This window comes from Tachypleus tridentatus, chromosome 4 (assembly GCF_004210375.1).
Source record: "Tachypleus tridentatus isolate NWPU-2018 chromosome 4, ASM421037v1, whole genome shotgun sequence".
NCBI classification, from domain to species: domain Eukaryota; kingdom Metazoa; phylum Arthropoda; class Merostomata; order Xiphosura; family Limulidae; genus Tachypleus; species Tachypleus tridentatus.
Window position 1 is genome coordinate 68899513 of NC_134828.1, and position 18998 is coordinate 68918510.

At 30.7% G+C, this 18998-nt stretch overlaps 1 protein-coding gene and 1 pseudogene across 9 annotated transcripts in view; both read right to left on the reverse strand.

Moving 5' to 3' along the window:
* The window catches only part of LOC143249375 (SWI/SNF-related matrix-associated actin-dependent regulator of chromatin subfamily A member 2-like), a 93368-nt gene extending 91293 nt beyond the window's left edge, over positions 1-2075 (reverse strand). For 7 of the 8 annotated variants that reach the window (XM_076499129.1, XM_076499127.1, XM_076499128.1 and 4 more), the window contains exon 1: positions 1928-2075. The gene's annotated coding sequence lies outside the window, so the exon portion shown is untranslated. The remainder of the gene's footprint in view (positions 1-1927) is intronic. The other variant, XM_076499125.1, reaches the window with a different exon arrangement.
* A 5620-nt stretch (positions 2076-7695) lies between these two features.
* Positions 7696-18424, reverse strand: LOC143249376 (mothers against decapentaplegic homolog 1-like; annotated as a pseudogene). Its single transcript, XR_013027747.1, has 3 exons — positions 15279-18424; positions 11876-11897; positions 7696-10957 (listed from the first exon to the last, which is right to left on the reverse strand). The product of XR_013027747.1 is annotated as a mothers against decapentaplegic homolog 1-like (transcript).
* Positions 18425-18998: the final 574 nt, after the last annotated feature.

The following is an 18998-nucleotide window of genomic DNA, read 5'->3' on the forward strand; positions in this document are numbered from 1 at the left end:
ATAATGTGAAAGCAGCATAACACTAAATGGTGTTACCCACAGACAACAATTATTTACTGTACAATATGAATAATTAAGGTTTTTTTATGTTAACCCTATGTAAAGGAGGTGGTGTGTGTGTTTTGGGATGGGGTTCAAAGTACCGATGTTACATTTTTGCCAGTTTCATTTCAAATTTAATTAAACTTTATATTATCTAAGATTAATATTTTAATTTCAAAAAGATACATTCAAATAAATTTTAATATTTAATTCTGTGGGTCATACATAATGCACTTGCCCACCCACTTGTTTATTTTAACCATTTCCTTTTTAGGCTGCAAGAAATGCCAACCAATAAAAAATTCCAACTACAGATATTCACAGGTCACAATTCAAAATATAACCTTCCCAAGGTCAAAATCTTGTGTCAAGATAAATATTACTTAAAGAATGTGAGAATATACTAATTCTAATGCTTCAATCAGACTTTCACATTAAATAATTACAAAGCTAGTGAAAAAAGTTGAATCTTGGGTGTTGTTCACTTGTTTGTTAAACACAAAATTACATGATTTGTTATTTATGCAGTGCCCACCATAGATATAAAAACCCAGTTTTCAGTGTTAAAACTTTCAGATTTACAACCGAACCACTGGACAGCAGTGTATGATGCAACAGTTAAGTTTATAAAATATACGTGATGAAGTTAAAATATGAAAAAAATATTGAAATTCAGCTGGAATACATTTTTAAAATTTTATGAAATTTAGTGAGTTATTTACTCTGGTCCTCCAATGGCACAGCAATACATCTTCAGACTCACACTTCTAAAAACTGGGTTTCAATACCTGTTGTGGACAGAGCACAAATAGCCCATTGTGTAGTTTTGTGCTTAATTCTAAACAAACCAACCAACCTGACTTTGGTGTTAATCTTCTGTACAGATGAAACTGTTAGAATCCACATTAAACCAAAACCAAGAGTGATTCAAGTTATAGTTTATGAAATACAACTGATGAACATATCATGAAAAGTCCTAACAGCCAGTCATATAACTGTGGTTATCATTTTGTCAAAATCATCAATACAAATTTTTGGAATTATATATTAATCATTTTTATGTGTGTATTTTGTAAAATAACAACACTGAATCTGTGGTGATGCAGATGTTATTTTGTAAAATTCATCCACTGAACTACAATACTGTAAAGGGGTGAAACTACAAAGTGGAATAACTTTTCTTAAAACTGTGTGAATATGTGCATCATTTTTGATTGGACACAAATAAATTGGAAAGGTGTATTTTCTAAATACAACTTTGAATTTGTAATTATGTATTTGTCTGTGATACACAGCTTCTGTAACAAACACATTAAAAAATGTGAAACTGCATGCACATTTAACTCTGCTTAAAATTTTCTGAAAATCAACTTCACCTCTCTGAAATTGGTGTAAATTTAAATAAATGTATTTGGTAATGGTAACACTGAATTTGAGATACTGTAGCTGTATGTCAGAAAATATCTGGTAGCAACACTGAAAGATTAAGAGAAATGAGAAAATCATATGATGTTACAAGTTGCGTTACTTTTTAAAACTATAATTTACTTTAATTATCTCACTTTTTTCTTGTTAGAAGTTGTGCAGATTCTGAAATTGATTACTTAGTAAAAACAAATATTGTAAATTCGTTTACTATCATTTACATTTTGGTATTCTCCCTGATGAGTCTTAAAATTAGATCACCCATTTAAGTTTAGGCCTAATATCCCCAAGTCTATATAGCACTAATACTAGTAAGATCGACTTTCAAATAATAAAAAGCTTAGTACAAAAGGGTACTACATACTACTATTTAGGCCTAGAAATCTATATGTATTTTCTGTTCATAATATCTAACTTACAATCGTTTCTTACATAATTTAAACAAGGCAAAAGCACTAACCTAACCCTGCTTCTTTTTATCTTTATTTAGTTAGCCCTCACACTTAATCCAAAACCAAAATTTACATCAACACCAAAAAATTAAATAAAATTAAAACCGTATATCACAATTTAGTTCAATCGAACAACGCATGCGCATTTTTTTCTACTGTCTTTGTTCTGATAATAACAATGATGTAAAGGTTAAATGTTTAAAATTAACAAGCATATATTTATCAAGTACACAAACTAAAATACATTTTAAGTTTTTGTTATAAATAAGATTTAAATACAACTTTTTAAAGTAAAATATAGTTTTGAAATATTAAAAATTTATAAATATTGTAATTTTGAATTTCATATATTTCACATCTAAAAATTTTCTATTGGTTTCTTATTATTATATCGAAGGCAAAAGTAGATTGTATTGGGTTTACTGACTGCTACAATAAAGTAACACATTTAGTCAATAACTTATTTTTTACTGTGTGACAATCACCAGCACTTCCAATTGTATCCAAGGCCTTACACCATCTGAATAAGCGCTCCACCGACTGAGAAAAATCGTAATCGGCAAGAGCTTGCTCGTATGACATTTGTTTTTTAAAAACCTAAATTACCAAGAGTCTATAGCTCGGCATGGCCAGGTGCGTTAAGGCATTCGACTCGTAATCCGAGGGTCGCGGGTTTGAATCCCTGTCGTACCAAACATGCTTGCCCTTTCAGCCGTGGGGGCGTTATATTGTGACTGTGGAATTGTTAAAAGAGAAGCCCAAGAATTGGATGTAGGTGGTGATGCCTAGCTGCCTTCCCCTAGTCTTACACTGCTAAATTAGGGACGGCTAGCGCAGATAGCCCTCGTGTAGCTTTGTGTAAAATTCAAAACAAACAAACCAAGAGTCTTTTATTCTGGTCTCCCACTGAGTTAGCTATAAGCTTACGGAATTACGCTAAATTTCAGAGCTTAATTCCTCTTGATAGACAAAGCACAGATAGTTCAATCTTTTAATTTAGACAGAGGCAGCGCAAGAAGGAGATTGGTGGCTATAGCCATCCCATCCAGTAGGTACAACACTGATAATTTAACATCTTGATAGTAAAACCTTTCAAATACTGTGTCTAGCCATCTTACCATTTCTCTCCCACCTGGAAAAGGCTGGCTCCAGACCTTCTGAGAGAATAATAATGAAAATGTTAGTCATCTGTGATAACGAGAAAACTCACTTGTAGAGTAAAATATATATGTAAAAACGGCTGGTGTGGGTAGAGAAAGCACTGTGTTATATAATATGTTAGTCATGCTTAAAAGGTTGTTTTTTCTATTCTTCATTGTTAATTAAAGTGGGTATAAAATTCATTCATAGCCATATTTTACTATTCTCCCATTTATCCTGATAAAAATGGTGTGTGTTGGTCCTGTGAAATAGCCTTGGGTTTCGAAGCTGACTAATTTGGTTTGAATTAAAACAGCATTCCAACTTAAAGCTGTGGATGCATTATAAAAGTTACTGACATTTTTTTAGCGTAGAAGGTGAGTGACATCCTTTAGTCAATAGCTCAAAATCAAGAACAGAAGCATATTGCATTTATTGCTTTGCACTAAATAAAAATTAGTTAATATAACATATAAATAATTTGGTTCGTCATTTTATCTAATTAATATTTATTTTAACACTTAATTATATATAAATGTATCAGATATCCACTTTCTTCCCCAGTGGCACAGCAGTATGTCTGCATAATTACAACGCTAAAAACCGGGTATCAATACCCATGGTGGGCAGGGAATAGATAGCTCTTTGTGTAGCTTTGTGCTTAATTACAAACATCAACAACAAATCATCCACTTTAAAATTAATTTAAGACCAAATATTTGACAAATACATTGTTTTCATTATGACCATTTTGAAATATATGATCAAATATGCATTTTTGAAATGTTTAACCATTACTACATCAGTATAAACTTATTACTTGTTTTATTAAACAATACAGAAAAAGATATTCTCTAAATTATAATATATTGCTGTGAATAAATAGATTTTGAATACGTTATATCAAAATAAATTTGGAGTCTCACCACATCGTTACAGTTCATGTCGTTACATATGGTAATACGCAATGTGACGACTGTACATCTACACAATAACCTTACAGTATAGTTACTTGCAAAATGTTCTGTTGTAACCTATCGTGTTCAAAGCACATACCCCATATTGTGATTTCCATATTGTAAACAATATAATAGAAAGACATTTCTTTGGTGCCCTTCTCAATAGTATATTTTCAAAAAAATCCACAGGCGTTAAATCCAGTGACTTGCTCAAAACATCTTTGCATGAAACAAGATGAAAAGCTAATTCATTCTCTAGCAGTTGTACTGGTATGTCATTGAAACAACTTGTGTGCACGTGATTTGTGTTCCTTCAGCAGGTGAAGATCATTTTTCATAATGTTATATATTGCTTCCTCAGGCATATGGACGAATTTTACAATTGACTTTTGTGTTCTTGGATTCTTGCCACTATAAGACACTACACTTTGCTTACCATAACTGAAATGCAACTTTTTGCAGTTCTCTTTCTAAGTGTCCCTGGTGCCCCTAATTTATATCATATTTCTGTGTTTTCCAATGTCATTAATTACAAGTAATATCCCAAATTTAAATATTCAAAATACCCGGTCTGAGAACATATTTTATTGTCTGAGTGTATGAATATTACTTTGCATCGGAATATACTATCACCTAATCTTTCCAAAAGTAATCCGTTTGCAGGAGCATAACACTGCCAGTGAATGCTAAACAATGCCAAAATATAATTCTAATACATAACGTTCCACCATAACATCCAGAAAGTTCAGGAATGTGATGTAAATACATGCAGATTTAAGCAATTGCACGAGCAACTACAGGCGCATAAACAAACTATCGAGTTCATGTTTGCAAAGTTGGTGGCAAATGATCTTTATTAAAGAGTTGTGTTTTTTGGTTTCATTTTGTGTAAAATATATTTATTTTTCTATTAAAGGATTTATTTTCTTGTGCTTTGTAATGTATTAGACTAGTACTACTCCTAAAAGAGAGTATTTTATTCTATTTTATTTTAAGTTGTTTTTGCACGTGTATTTGATAGAGTTGCTGGACGAGTAGTTTGAATTGAGAAAGGGGTAGTGCTTTAAATTTGTTGAACAATACATGATTAAAATTTAATTTGCTATTTTGTTGTTATTTTAGAATTATGAACAGTCGGGTCTTGTTTGTTTTTAATTTCGCACAAAGTTACTCGAGGGCTATCTGTGCTAGCCATCCCTAATTTAGCAGTGTAAGACTAGAAGGAAGGCAGCTAGTCATCACCACCCACTGCCAACTCTTGGGCTACTCTTTTACCAACGAATAATGGGATTGATCGTCACATTATAACGCCCCCACGGCTGAAATGGCGAGCATGCTTAATGCGACGGGGATGCGAACCCGCGACCCTCAGATTACGAGTCGAACGCCTTAACACGCTTGGCCATGCCGGGCCTAAAAGGGGAGGAAATATGTGGTACAGAACGACATTATGTGTTTGCTACCTCTTTGTTTGTTTTTTGAATTTCGCGCAAAGCTACTCGGGGGTTATCTGCGCTAGCCGTCCCTAATTTAGCAGTGTAAGACTAGAGGAAAGGAAACTAGTCATCTTCACCCCTCGCCAATTCTTGGGCTACTCTTTTACCAACGAATAATGAGATTGACCGTGACGTTATAACGCCCCCATGGCTGAAAAGGCGAGCATGTTTGATGCGACGGGGATGCGAACCCGCGACCCTCAGATTATGAGTCGCACGCCTTAACCAACCTAGCCATGCCGGGCCTTGCTACCTCTTTAGTACATATGTAAATTTTTAGAAATCTGTGTTCTCCCTTGTAAAGTAGATTTTACACCTTTTATGAGATTTTTGTAAAACAATTTTACTTGGAGATTTAGTCAGCTTTCATTTAGACCTAAATTTTGTTTTGAATTTAACGTTTAAACATTACATTTTATTTTCGGAAGTTATTTTTGTTTTAGTTTAACTATATTTTTAGCTTATTGGGACCACATAATGAAGTGGTATGAAAGAACCAATAAATGTTTAGTTGATATCCTCTGACTCTTGTCAGAATATCACGTCTACTATAAACACTTACCACTGTTTTGGGTATTGTGTTTGTATTCAGGTTGTGTTTTGTTAACATTGTTATTCAGTACATTTTATATGTTTGTTTGTTTTTTCCTGACAAAGTCGGTCGTAGGTTGTAAATAAAACAAAGCCTTGCTCTTTAGCACGATGTCTGCTGGACCTACATATTGTTCCACATTCAATCTGTGTACTGAGATAATACCACATTATCAATAATAGCTTTCAAGTGCCAATAAAAAAGTATATAACAATGTATCTACTCAAGTCGTATATGCTACAGTCATGTGAGAAAGTCAGGACACCCTATGAAACCCTGTGTATTTGTTTAACATTTTGGATATATAGATATTTAATCTCAATTTTAACAATACTGAGATATTATAGGAATATAACTAAACAATTAAAACTGAAGAAAAGACTCTTCAAGATCTTCTGTAAATGTAATTCTACAAAATTGCATATTCTAACTGAGGAAAAAGTTAGGGCACCCTAATAGATAGTGTTATTCCCTTTGGCTGAAATAACTGCAGTAAAACGCTTCTTGTAGCCATCTACCAGTCTCTGACATCGGTCTGAAGAACGTTTCCCCACTCCTCAATGCAGAATTCTTTCAGCTGTGAGATGTTTGAGGCGTTTCTTGCATCTACAGCCCATTTCAAGTCACCCCACACCATCTCAATGGGATTAAGATCTGAGCATTCACTCGGCCATTCCAGGACTCTCCATTTCTTAGTTTTCAGCCAGTCCTTGGTGGATTTACTGGTATGTTTTGGGTCATTGTCGTGTTGCAAGGTCCAGTTCCGCTTCATCTTTAATTTTCGTACAGATGGTCTCACATGATCCTCAAGCACCCTCTGATACACAATAGAATTCATGGTGGATTCTATGATTGCGAGCTGTCCAGGTCCTACTGCAGCAAAGCAGCCGCAAACCATGACACTTCCACCTCCATGCTTTACAGTTGGTATGAGGTTCTTTTCCTAGAATGCTGTATTTGGTTTACGCCAAACATATCCTCTGTTCTGGTGTCCAAATAATTCAATCATGATTCATCTGTCCAAAGAAAATTATTCCAGAAGTCCTGGTCTTTGTCTATATTATATCTGGGAAACTTCATAGTGGCCTTGATGTTTCTCTTAGAGAGCAAAGGTTTCCTGCTTGCACACCTCCCATGCAAGTTAAACTTGTGCAGTCTCTTTCTGATTGTAGAGGCATGCACTTTCACATCAACAATAGCCAGAGCCTGTCGTAGGTCCCGTGATGACATGTAGGTCTGGTAACTTTGTTTAATTAAAAAGAAATTACTAAGAAAATCGAAGAAATGAATTTTTTTTTCGAGGGCTATCTGTGCTAGCCGTCCCTAATTTAGCAGTGTAAGACTAGAGGGAAGGCAACTAGTCATCACCACCCACCGCCAACTCTTGGGCTACTCTTTTACCAACGCATAGTGGGATTGAACGTTATATTATAACGCCCCCACGGCTGGGAGAGCGAGCATGTTTGGCGCGACGCGGGCGCGAACCCGTGACCCTCGGAATACGAGTCGCACGCCTTACGCGCTAGGCCATCGAAGAAATGTAATAATTGATTTTACACACCAGCTAAGTTAGACTTGGGCACAAAACATTGGCAGCACTTTGTTTAATTATCACATAGCATTTTAGTTACAAAAGACGTGTAAACTAAAATGTATTTACATACAAAAACATAATACATATATTAAAAAGTGTTTTAGACGAAAAGATAAATAGGCAGTGGTTAGGTCAAATGGATTTCAATTTTCTTACCTAAAGTGAATTATTTTATAGAGGTTTAGAGTTCTTAACAAAACTAATATTATTTAAGAGGTGTGTGGAACACAAGTATTTTCTACTCAATGTTAATGTATATTGATACACAGTTACAAGCACAACAAAAGAAATGTTTTATCAGAAGAACAAGAACAGAAACTGAATGTTAACAGTAAATTCGTTGTGTATGAAATTTACAAAATTAGGGCGTAAAACATGTTTGAAAACACTATATTAGCCATTAAATTATGTTATTGTAGCTTGACTAGCTGCAAAGGCTTTCAAAAAACAAAAATTTTCAATCCATTTTAAAGTAACAATAACTCGCTGTAAATAAAGCAAATGCCTTAAACAAAAATGTCTAAATATTGTTCAACTAAATGAACACTTGTTAATTGGATGGTTCAATATTATCAAGTGACTAATTTCCCTTAAAACTATGTCGTATCAAACTATTTAAAACTTTAAAAAATGAAAATTATGAAAATTCATTAATTATAGTTCGTATTTTAAATAACAACAAAGACTTTTAAAACTAGCGCTACATCCACCTATAGATGTTTTTTAAGTTAAAAAGTAAAACCTACAACAATCTTTAGGTTATCAGTAAAGTCGCACAGAAGTACATAACTTCTGAAAGAAATACCTAATCAAATTTTTACATAAATCGAGTTTCAAACATTTAATAAATTAAGTGTGATGAAAAGAAAAAAGTTCAATTACACTTCTGAAATGTACACAACACAGGATAAAAAACATTTTAGTTTGAACACGTTAACATATTGAAGTGCAATTCTTGGATGATTTGTTTAAAACAAATTACTGAAAAACATCAATCAGTTGCTAAAATAATGTATTTTTCATTTTTAGAAGTTACTTTAAAGAGCTATGTTTTTAGAGAAGCTATAAAAAATGACATTCTGTCACTATCATCCATGTAAACTGCTTCAAGAGAGTAAATGATCTTTGTGAGCAACTAAATCTCAATATAGGTTAGCAATACTTTTTGGTGAAAAATTATAGTTCCTTATCATTTAGGCTAGAAAGATAGATCAGTTAAGAATGCATTATTGCTTGAGAGGGCAATGTCATTTTAAGTCAAGCTATACAGACAATTAGTTCAGAAGAACATTTAAAGTCAAGTTTAAAAGGAAAAAAAAACACAATACTTTTCCATATATAATAATAATAAACAAAGAATATTCCTTTCACATGTTTTTTTTTCAATCTAAAAAGCATGTTGTTAATTTTCTTTTTTAATATACATGCCCAGTATTAGTAGTCAAGTTATCATAAGGTACAATTTCCTGGAAACACTTTATAGAATTTTTCTGTTTGTAGTTCTAAGTTTCAATACAAAAAATTAATAAATGCAATACTTGCAAATAAGCTTATTTTTCCTTTCATATCTTGAGAGAATTACATACTTGTGAAGTTATTGTACCAGAAAGACATTATAAGTTGTTTACATACCAGTATAATCAATATTGTTGACAACTATATTTTTGGTCTGCTAGTTAAAACTTACAGTAATATATCAAACAGTACTTTCCAAAACAAGTATCATTATTAAACATAAAATGTATTTTCAGTTAAGCAGTACATAATTAAGTTGATTTTGTTCTTTTTCCAAAAATATATCCCAAAGATTGCTCTATACAATAACATAAAATTAAGATTACAAACAAAATTTGTCAGTATACTAGGTACATTGTATTGATGGTTATTTCTTTATAGCTTCTTAAACATAAGACTAATAATTATGGCAGTCTACAGAGTGTGTTGTTCGAGTGATTATAACAGCTTTTTGAACTTGATATTATAATAATAGTAGTAGTCATTTACTGGGTATGTTGTGTGGATGGTTATTTCTTAATAGCTTTTGTGTGTGTGTGTATCTGAGCTTTCAATCTGGACCATTTGTTTTCGAGAAATTTATGCTCATTTTTTAATGACAAATACATGTAACTGACTTAATATGTTAAAAAATATAAAACTTAAATAAAGTGTCTACTTGTACTTTACTATAATAGTGAACTTTATAAATGGCACATTTGTTAAAATAAATCAAGATTTTATATCATTCAGGTAAATTTTTGGCTTCATCATTAACTGATGTATGAAAACATTATTAAAAAGGGGTATAACACAAACAAAACAGTTATCTTTATTGAACTATTATTCACTATAAGTATACTAAACCAATTTGTAAGTCATCTGATTACTTATACAGTGTATAAGTCATTATGCTCAAGCCTTGACAACAGTGACTGGGACAACTTGAACTTGGTTAGTCATTACCTGGTTAATGATCTTTTGAATAATGACTTTCTCTTAGCTATGATTTCTTTATCAATGCAGATAGGGTAGTCTTATCTAAGATGGACTACTGTATCTTAAAAAAAGCAAACTAGAATTACAAAGTTATATGATTATTAAAGAAATTGTTTCACAAAACCATTCAGTCATGTATCTAGTTTCTATACTACTTGGCAAATTCTTCAGATAACTAGTACATGAAAATTGATACACCAAAATGAAACAAACTTTATAATAAAAAGCAAGACAATAAATGTGATAAATTGAAATTAACAGGCTATTAAAATTTAGTATATTTTCAAAAACTTGAAATATAAAGACACTTTTTAAAAAACTAGTTGGCTGCATAAAAGTGATCAAATATTTGACTATCTACAATATTACAAAAAAATGAAGTTTCTTTAAAATGAAACATACAAGGGCTTGAAAAATAATTTTGTTTTTTCTGTGATAAAAATAAACAGTTGAAAGATTGGTTTTGAGTCTTGTGGTACCCTATTTATAACCATATAAAAACAATTCTAACATATAAAAACACTTCTTTGTCATGATACTGAGGAGGTTGGACTATGTGTGAACCAGTCTGTGTTAACACTTTGTTCAGCCACATCAAATGCCAATGAAGATGAATTTCAATCCAGCAAAGAGTAGATGTAACATCTTGCTGATGGTACTCTTCTCCCCAGTCCTTCATAAAATTCGTGAATAGAACACATTTTCATTAGTTCATATAGTGCTTCAAATCCATGATTAATAGCTTGACTTAAATGAGCAAGCTCCTGAGAAGAAAAACAATACTATGTATTAAAAACAATGATTTCATATAGAAACTAAGGCATATTATATTACAGTTTAAAACTTAATAACAAGGAACCCACTATTTAAAAAAAAGTTCACACATCTTGAGTGGGTAATGAGAAACAATTATAACTGTAATAACTGTAAGCCAAAAATGTTTCTCAGCTTTAAACTTATGCTTGAGATATTTCACTGTCAACAATTGTACTTTTAATAAAACTAATTCTTCATCTGATCATTAAAATTTCTTATAAAGTATACACTGAAGGCAGAAGGTTTATTTTACACAGCAGTTGATGTTGTTTTAAAAGACTGCTTTAAATGAATGTGTACAGGGTTGGTCCAATGGAATAACCCTCTATTGGAGATGAAATACTGACTAGTTTTGTGCTACATATATAATGTGGCAAGTTCTTAGTAAATGACAAATGTTGTAAATAAAAAAGAAAATGAGCTACAGAGGTATTTGTACTTGAGATGTATTTGTGAATTGACAATGTCAGAGTGAAAGGTGATATTCATGCAAAAAATAAAAATATTTTTGTTCTTGTTACAGTTTGAATAACTTTTAGAATCTCCACCATCTATATCTAAAGTGTTTTTTTAAAGTATCCTTGTATATTGTTTCTGGTATTTATTCTCCTCTGTAACTGTCACTAAATAAATCAACGAGTATTTAACAATTCAAATAATAATATATAATATCACATTAAGTGGTACTCAGTAAGAGGTTATGACTTGTGCACTTTGATCCCCAAGCATATATACACACAAGCTAATAAAAAGTTTAGTTTTTTACTTTGTCATTCACATCTTGTAACTGCTCTTACAAAATCTTTTATACATTGCAGTCAATCAAAATTCTAATTACTGAATTTCTAGATAACTTAGTTCCTCACCTGGTTATTGAATATTTTCAACCTACAAAAAAAATGAGATATTTTACATAATGTAGTAGAGTGAAAACAATGTGAATAATTACAATTTTGACTCTGTACAAAGATAGCACTGTCACTGAGGCATTCAGCATAAATTTCTTCTCCCACAAAGTAAAGATGGATGCCTAAATTTGAAAATGCCAAAGTATTGCTCCATGATAAACAAAAGCTGAATGTGGGATAAAAAAAAAGTTTGAAAAATTCAGTATTATAAAGTAAATTACAATTTTAAACCATCAGAAAATGTAAAGATTTATTATTCAATTTTATTTTCCTTCATTATTTTATAGTATTGTTCTGAGCCAAATTATTTGCAGTCTGTTCAATAATAGCATTTCCTTTCAAATGATAATAGTTTAGGATGAGATTAGAATATTATTTTACACTGCTAACTCATGCAATGTTTGTAACATTTTCTGGAAATGTCTCAGATATAGAATTTAGATATCTGGTAGATATACATCTAATAGTTTCTGTGTCTGGAAAGAAAATAAACTCAGATGCCAATAGTATTGTTTAAAACAAATCTCACTTTTTTCAAAAACTTTTTATTATTAAATCTCGAAAGATATACAACTATTTCCACCTTAGAGTAACATCAAGAATAGAACAAATCAGTGCATATAATTGATGAATATTTCAGGATACTATTAAAATTTTAAAAATTTAGAATTGATGAAAACAAACTCTGAGCACTCTTTGTGAGAAATTTAAACTATATGAACAATATTCACTAACTAACTGCCTAATTTTGTACAGAAATAAAACCTTTGTTACATTATAAGTTGAAGGTGAATACAGACTAGAAATTACAACAATACAAAAGTAACTACATATAAAATACAATTTAATCTTCCACTGGACACTACTTAATTTGCAAAATTTACATATATTGAAAGTCATGGTTCCAACAAAAACAGAAAATATGAAATATTTACCATGAATGTCCATAAAAGGATAAATATTCATTTTAACATAAATTAGAAAATTTGAGTTATATAAAGTAAAAAGTTACATACTGCATGAATGAATCTTTCCTACAGTTGGATAATGTTTATTTGTATCATGAATGGCAATGCACAGAATATGCAAAATTTTCCATGCTGTAGTAGAGCATGGCATATAAATGAAGTTCGTAGTTGAGAAAAATACCTTTCTTACCCACTAAAAGGTATTATGGTTCTACTGAGATTTCATTTCTATTTCCTGTTCAATCACAGTTCTACAAAATTCATGAAACGTTGATTAACTACACAAAAATGTGTTAAAATTCTGTCATAGTTTATTGAAATATATACTAAGAACTCTACAGACACGTTTAGAACTTGTATGTATGTAGCAAAAAAGATTTTCAAAATTCAAGGACTTTTCCATATCTTTCAGGTATAGAATTTAAACATTTAATAACTTTTCATGACTGTATGAACCTTAAAAACTTAGAAGATTAACAAACTATCTGGTAAAATAAATATGGTGCTAAATCATATTAGAGTTAATAAGATAATAAACAACAACAACAAGAAGCTGAATTTCTGTTTATTAGTTCTATATGGGTGACACAAATAGCTGTTTTCAAAGTAACATTTTTAATAATATTGTAATATAGTTAACAGAGGACAATCACAGAAAAAGGTTTATTTTATTTCAAATATTTATTTCAGAATGATATGGAAAGCGTGGTTTAATACTAGTTGTTGCTAAGCCCCACTCCTTCATTAGAGGTAAAAAAACAAAAATCTGGAGGTAATAAATTTGATTATATTTTTCAGCAACACCTAAAAGTTCAGCAATACAGTGATACTATACTAGTATCATGAAGCCATGATATGATTGTATTGATACATATCATCCAATACAATTTATATATCTTCATGAAATTTAGTAAGCAAGTCTTGTGCAAAAAAAATCAGATTTTTAATGAAATATTTCTGCTAAAAATTAATGATTCATTAAAGAATGATAAGTATTGAGTAATACATGTTGTACTCATTTATCATGTATAAATATGAGGAAAGTAACATAAATTAACAATAACAACATAGACAGACAGATAAACTATTTTACTTTTCTTTCCAGCTGCTCTTTAGTTGACCAAACCTGAGAAGTTGGAAAAGCACTGTAAAGTGTAAAGTACTTCAGAGAATGTTAGTAATATAGATAAATTACACACAAGACTGTAAAACTTTGTAACAAAATATTGGTAAAACTTGTGTACCCAGATAAGTATCATATTGTGTCATCAATATCTAAATATGTATCATATCAATTACTACTATAAAGTACATACCCCTAGCAATGTATAATCCATGCTAAACTCAGAACACCAGAGAGAGAGAGATAGTAAGAATATTTAAAATGGGCAATTATAAGCAAACAAGCTTTATGTAATATGGTGAAGTGGATACTGAAAATGTATTACAATATTTCTTTTCGAAATTAAGAAAGTAAATGTTACTTATCATTACAGCTTGGCTTATTAGCCACATTGTGGTAATTTTATTAATATATGTTGATAATAATAATGTAATTTTTGTTTAGCTTTTGACTGCAACTCTTTTGAATATTGTGTTAGAGGTGAGTGACAGTAACATGATTAGTTTAAAGCTGTCATCACACACACATAAGTGAAAAAAAACCCTGTATAAGCTACACAAATTGACAAAAATTAAAGGTTGTTGGAATTAAATCTATTGATTAGTTGCTTACTAAAGGTCACCATAAGAGCATGGTGATTTCCACATGCTTGTACTACCAGTCTCATATCTGAGAACATAGGCCAATAGTCTGTTTTATTACCTCACTAATGGCCACTTTAATGTTTTGATTGCTAAAATAAACACTATTTCAAGGCTTTTCCATGGTACTCTGTGCTATGTTTTTAGCAATACTGTGCCTTATCCAGGATGATGCTCCCCATAGGTTGGGAAACAATACTAGAATAAATATTCAATACTTAAATAAACTATGAAGAATATAGAAAACAAGAGCAATCAGAGAGTGTTTATACTGGATGACATCAAATTTCACCTTTGAAAACTCAGAAAGTCCTTTTCAGGTACAGGATGATCAACTATCTGGATCATTTTTGTAGCATCATGAAAAGTATTAACCTTAAAGTACCCACATTACAGAGTTACTAACCACAAAATACCCCTATCTCCCCATTATAAAAATTCCTCCAAAATGGTACAGAATTAAGTTTTGATCCAGACACAATTTGAGAAGGACCTTTTCCAAATTGACTTCCAATCTTGTGTAAAACGTGTGCACAATGGTCTGCTAGTTTTTGAGATACATGCACATAAACACACATACACAGCCCTGATTGTCATACCCTTCTCTTCTCTGGGTAAAAAGTACTTACCTGAAGCCTGCCATGTAAAGTACAAGGTAAAATGACAGTTACTAGGCTGACCAGTTCTAGCTCTTCAATGGCACCTTACTTTTAATTGATTTTCTTCACTAATGAATATACAATTTTCTCTTCACATTTTTCTTCTTCACTGCCCTGTTTCAATCACTATAGTTCTCACAGCAGAACTTGTGAATGAAAACAGACTATTGAGACAAGTTATGTGTTGGGTATACTATAAATATGGAAAATGTTTATTAAAGAACAAGTTTCTGTATCTGAAACATCAAATGAGAAACTACATAAAAATCATTTTCTTTGTTAATAATATTAATTGTATCATTAATACTAACAAGTCTCCATTTTGGCATAATTATACTTAGAAATAACTCAAGGAACCATAAAGACTAAGTGCAGGACACAGTAAATTAGGGTTGTAGGTCATTAGTTGGCATACGCTCAAGCACGTAATAAACCAGCATGTTATACTGAACCTGAAAAAATTACCAAAGTTGTTACTGTACTAACTTTTGAGAATATACCAGCTGACAGCATTTGCAAGACCTATCATAGAATAAAATACAACAAGCTACCATAATTAAAAGTTCACTTTAAAGTCTTCTTACATTTTATGCCTGTTATTATTTGATTAAATAAACATTATAACAAAGGACATCAAACCTTAATAAATGACATAATAACAGACAAAAAAAAAAACATTTATACAAAGTTTGATCATTTTTTTTACCTTACAAAAATAATCTAAATAATATAGAGTTGTGCAGCACCAAAACAACTAGATAAGTATTTTAATAATGACCATCAATAAGGTTAAATATGTCAGTTTTTCTGCAGAATAATTTCTAAACAAGGATTCACAAGTTTATTTGTTATAGAAAAAAAACAATGTGTAGTAAAAAAAGCTTTTCTAATGGTTTCATTAAAATGGGTATTAGTAGAATGTTGAAGCTGCAAAGTAAAATGTAATTGTTATAATACTTACTTTTAAAACAAGTACATGCAACTGAAACTAGTAATTAACAATTTCACTTTAGTGGAAAACCTATTCTAACAATTACACCACGATGCATATATTCACAGTTTAATATAATACTTGAAGTTTCCTATTCAGTAATTATATTAACTCTTAAAATACATGGCACACACCCTTACTATGTGGGCAGACTTCTGAGTATAATAATAAATTAATTTCACATGATATGCTTCAATAGATTAAAATATGAAACTTTCAATAATTGCAAGGAAAAATTTGTAACCTGTACTTGAATGTGATTAAACAGTTTAATAAGAAACAGTGAAATAAACACTATATTTGAGGATGTACATTTAATAATTAGCTACAAATTTATTATTATTATAATACACAAAATCCAATAACAATGTTGAAAGAAACGTCACATTCTCGCATGGTCAACAGATTTAAATGTCAATGGGAAATTCCCAAGAAATTAAAGAATTTCTTATTGTTTAAATTGTAGTTTTTAAAATATTATATTGCATATGAATATACAAATGTTTTTATCAGAGAAGTTTTGGTAATAAATGAAAGGCCTCTTTTTCATTGACAAAAGATAAAAGTTGAAATGTTATTTTTACATGTCTCATTTTGAATATGCAGTAGATAACCACAATTTGAAATGAAGAGGAATGTGGTACAAACGTCTGTAATTAACATGGTTCATTTTAATTACAGAATTTGGCCATAACCCTTTATTCTCTGAGGTAGGAATCTCAGGAGTTAGTTATTACTGTTGCTATTAGACAAGAGAAAAATCATTTCACTGGTGTATACTTTTAATTTTGTTCCTTTTAAACTTTAAAGGCCTAGTAGTTTGCAGCTCAAAAACAATGGTAATCACAGCACACATAGCAACTGTAAATTTAACGAAAACTTAAATATCTTGCAATAGAAAATAATTTAATTGCAAACATAGATCATCTTAATGTTATATCAGATATATGGCATCCAAACAAATGAATAAATAATCTAGTAATTGTAACAATCAGTGAACATGACATTTTAATTTGTATTGCAACATTATAAAAACGTATAAATAATATCTGCACAAGTTGTATTACAACTATTTTCGCTTAATTTTTTTTTTTTGTAAAATTTGCAAGTCTAAATAACTTCTAATAATACTTTAGGAAAATAACAATATTAACAGCATATCTAAAACTTATGATTGAAAGGAAGTTAGAAATAACTATTTTAATATGAAGAAAATGTTTTAAATTTAACCTTTTTTAAATTTGAGGCCGAACACGCTATTTTAAGCTCACCTTATTTCCACAATTCCAGTGAATTTACTTTCAATTTAATGAAAACAGAATAAATCTTGTTAATATTTTTTTAATTATTGTAAATAACTAACACACTGGTTCGGCCTCAGTAAAATGTTTTAACACTTTATTTTCCTAATCACGTTAACCAATCCAGAAAATCACCACAAACTTTCATATAAATATTCCTTAATTTCCGAGATAATAACGTTTAGTTAGCTTGATATCAGGCCTGCACAGATACGTATAGACGTATTCATTCTTAAAAGTAATCAGACACATTTTAATGTTATTTACGTATATTGAATAAACATTAAAATACACTTTTGTAAAACTAATAAGTCACTGATAATACGTTTTATTTATCTTTTCACGCATAAAGAAGCGTGATGCATGAAATGGTTTCTATTAACACCTCGTAATTGGAAAATCCGAAGCTGTATTGCTACGGTCAGATTTTGGAGACCGGATTCTTTGCAGTTGACATTTGTAATTTGACGATATATTTTTATTTTAGAGAAAACTAATACTACTAAAGTTAAGTAAACAAAATTAAAAGGAAGGACTGCGTTAAAAACAGCAAACCTAAACCTCTAACTAATTATATTAGTTTGTTATAACCAAGAACAAACCGAAACAAAAATCGCTGCACTAATTGAAAAGATCTCAGGGTACCAGCTATAATGTAGGATATATAATTATCTAGGTTTTGGAGGTGATTAATGAAATAAGATCCACATTACTGTGGGGATTCACGGTTTATCAATCTTAACCTCCATTCGTCAGTCTCACATAAAGAAATAAAATAAAGGAGAAGCAACAGATATAGAAATAGAAATTAAGAAAGTAAGATGTAGATACCCAAGCCCACAACACTCCACATCTGTACGACCCTTCACTGCCTGCAGATTGTTGTGGGAAGATGACTGCTCTCCAAAGAAAAGAAGAAAACATTTAATTGAAAAATAAAGTAATACCATTTGGGAGTAAGTAAGTTAAATAAACTTACCTCTTGAAGTTAGTATTACAGTCCCCATTATGGTGGAAAGGCACTAATTGGTAATCCAGTATACGAATTATACTATTATGAAAGGTCCCATTCAGTTATCTAAATTAACTAGTATAATTTTGAATTTATTAGGCACAAGATCAGAATAATAAAAACAACAACAACAAAATACAAGAGAACAATAAATGTATACAACAATGATTTAACAAGATGTGAAATACAAAATAAAGATACAAGAATTATATAAACAATGGAATTAACAATGAAAAAGATTAGAATATGGAAAATTTACAAAAGATTGATGGATATACAAACAATACGAAAATGGTATTTACAATAATATATACAAATTAAAGTGAACAAATATATACATATACACACATACATACATATACAAGAATATACAATGTTATATACAA